The sequence below is a fragment of the Neophocaena asiaeorientalis genome, unplaced genomic scaffold (genome assembly GCF_003031525.2).
Source record: "Neophocaena asiaeorientalis asiaeorientalis breed wild unplaced genomic scaffold, Neophocaena_asiaeorientalis_V1.1 scaffold250, whole genome shotgun sequence".
Classification (NCBI taxonomy): Eukaryota; Metazoa; Chordata; class Mammalia; order Artiodactyla; family Phocoenidae; genus Neophocaena; species Neophocaena asiaeorientalis.
In genome coordinates, this window is record NW_020172476.1 from 1,907,859 (window position 1) to 1,911,313 (window position 3,455).

The following is a 3,455-nucleotide window of genomic DNA, read 5'->3' on the forward strand; positions in this document are numbered from 1 at the left end:
TGTATGGCAGACATTCATCACATATATAAACTCATTTAATCTTCATAGCTTTACGGGAGTAGGACTATTATTATCATCTTCCCCTTTTACAGATGAGGAAACTGAGGTACCAAGAGTTTACATAGTTAGTTGGGATCCGAATCCAGGCAGGCAGGTTCCAGAGGCTATATATACTATGTTGTCTCTTGACATTGTGGGCTCCCTGAAAGCACAGAGAATGTCTTGATGCTTCCATATTTGCCAATCTGAACCAAAGTTAATAGGGCACACACAATCTCCACTACTGCTACTAAGAGGTGCAACAGTATCTTATCTGGGATAACTCTTGCATTCCAGGGGGATACTAGTATTCTGGCAACTATAAATCCCTCCATGAACTTGAATGGCAACAGTGAAAACAATCCGTATGCGTTCACTCTGATCACAGCAATCTAGCCAGTTATATGCTCCTTGGCTCAGATCACATTTCTTCAAAGACCTTTTATTACATGATATCCTATATGCATTTGTTTAATGAAACTGATGCTATCACCACTCACATATGGTTGTCTCACAATTCTGCTGCTAAAGCAGACTGGGGAAAAATATTTTCTTTGATTCCAAGAGATGAATTGACTTGACTTACCAATGTATGCTTGCTTTCCTGATTTTACTTTGGCTATTGGAAGAATTGTATCTGGGCAGATTTCCCATTCTAATCACTCAGAAAACAGCTGTGGGGTCCCTGAATATTAACAAACAAGGGTTCCAAGGAAAACAAGATGCTGGCTTGAGGGCATTTTCAGTGATCTGACAGGTCAGCAAAGCATTCGTGTTGTGAACACCTGTCACAAGGTATTCACAGCCAGCGCGGTGCTGCTGATTCTCAAAAGTGGTGCACAGCAAACAAAGTAGAGAAACGCTTCAGAACGTGGAGAAAGGCAATAACTAAGCTAGCAAAGCCAATTATGGTTTTTCAAAATGTAGTTGGTAGGGAGTTCAGCAGTCAGTCAGTGAAATACAATTTTCTGTGAGGTAGCAGGGATTTATTGTACTATAGTGCTCTTATTTCTCCAGTTATGGAATTAAAGGACATGACAGAGTAGAGAGTAGAAAAGAAGGATTCCAGGAAGAAGGACTGGATAACCGTAAGGGAAAGCATCCCTGATAAATATATATCCTAGAGCATCTGGTAATTAGACTGGCACTTAATTTCTGATACTTAAGTCTGGGGTTTGCATACACTACTAGTTTTGATGTCAAATATCTACTATTGAATTTGTGCTTTCCCCGTGTAACTGTAGAGGGTCAGGTAAAAGACTCCTCTCCATTCTCTTTCTAATCAAGTAATTTCTACATAGTGTGTAAGTCATTTTCCAAGGGAATACAGTGACTATACAGTATTGGGGACTGTAAAAGTTCTCCCCTGGGCAACTAGTTAAGGGCCAATGTGGAAGTGCCTCTGTCCTTATATTGCCAGTCCAGACTCATCTTACAAACTCTGTTTCTATAGTATCCTATCACTACTTTTTAACTACATTTGGGCATCTCACAGGGCCCTCAAAACTTAACGAAGCCCAAATGCAACTCAATTATTGCTCTCCTGACAAAACGTCTATTTTTTTTTTATCCTCGTGCTTATTATTTCAGTAAATACTAACATATCTGCCTACTGTCCAAGTCAGAAAGCCAAGTGGATTCAGAGGGTTTGCCAGAAGGACTGTGGGAAGGCATAAGGCAGAAGAAGGTTATGGAAGGCATACCAGAGTAGGGTGCAGAAATAAAAGACAAACACTAAAATATGGGAATGGGCACCTAATTCTTCCCTATTCCGTTGCCTGTGTTGCATCTATCACTAAAATCAGCCGTTTCTATCCCTGGGAGAGCCCTCCATCTCTCCAATTCCTTCTCCCTACCTCTCTAGTCAAGCCGCCATCACTTCTTCCATTTATTACTGCATTGGTCTCCCCAGTGACCTCAGAAATCCTCTCTACTTTCTACAATCCACAGGCTCACATTTGTAATCAGAGCATTGTTTTTTTTCTTTTCAGTGCAAAGCTTACCATTTCACCCTCCAACTTAAAATCCTTCATGGTTTTCCATTGTCTCCCAAAACAGACCTTTACATTCCTAGCAAGGCTTTGACAGAACTAGGACCAGGCTTTGATTCTGCATTTGACCTCCCCTCTGGTTCTTAACTGGGTGTAGATTTTGCATCTCAGGGGATGTTTGACAATGTTTGGAGACAGTTCTGATTGTCATAAGTGATCAGGAGTGTGCTGGTTTCTAGCACGTAGAGGCAGGGATACTGCTAAATAGTCTACATTATACAGGACAGCTTTCTCACAACGAAGGATTACTTGGCCCCAAATGTCAATAGTGTTGAAGCTGATAAACCCTGAAATCACCTTATCTCATGGCCTCTTTCCTTTCACTTCCTTCATTTCTGCTATTTGTTACTTTTTTCACTTCCATGGATACACTATATTCAACCACATCTTTAATCCTTCCATATGGTGTTTCTTCTTCCTGGAATAATCTACACATTTTCCCCTCTGACCCCTAACCCTTGACTTGACCAACTCCCACTCATCCTTAGTTTTCAGCTTACTTACTTACTCAGGGAAGCTTTTCCTGAGCCATCATACTAGATTTGTTTCCTTTGTCATACGTTCTCAGAGAATACAGTATCTTTCCTCATAAACACACTTTTATTGTCAGCTCTCCCACAATACTGTGGAATTAATTCCTCAAGGGTAGGGACCATGTCTGTCTCATTCACCTGAACTCCAGGGCCTAATATACTATAACATGCTGCCCTTAAGAGTCTCCCTATATATAATTAAAAAGTACTCAATGAGTAAGGCCTAAATTCATGCATGAATAAATGAATTAAAATTGCTTCCACTAAACTACAAAATTTTTTCAAACCAGATCTTAGCTCAAATTTCAGTTGGCCTATACTGGAGGCAGTTGGTCTGTAACTCCCATCACCACCAATCCTTTTTCCAGTGTAGGGCACAGGCTAACTAATGACATCCATGAATGTTCTGTGACCTTTTATATTTTGGAAGTATGATTTCAAGTATCCTCACTGTGAATGACGTTTAAGAAGCCTGAATCTATCCTTACCACTTTTTAGTACCAGTAAAAGTCTTTGAAAATCCACAACCAAGTGTGATGTGAAAGCAACAAGAGATGAAAAGTTTTTCTCTTGGAATCACAATATATGAGTTTGCCAGTTTATGTGTTTCACCCAGAAAAACATAGTTTCCTAGATCCAAATACAACTGGATTTGTAAATACCCATTCCTGTCATCATCTCTTTAAAAGAGCAAGGTTGGATGCCCTTTGCTTTCCTTGATATGAAGTGTTCTCATCACCTTTTATACTTACCTATTTCCTCTCTTTGGAGAAAAACACCATCTTCCCAGTGCAAGGGGCTCAGTGAAGACTTTCACACAATTTTTTAGAGA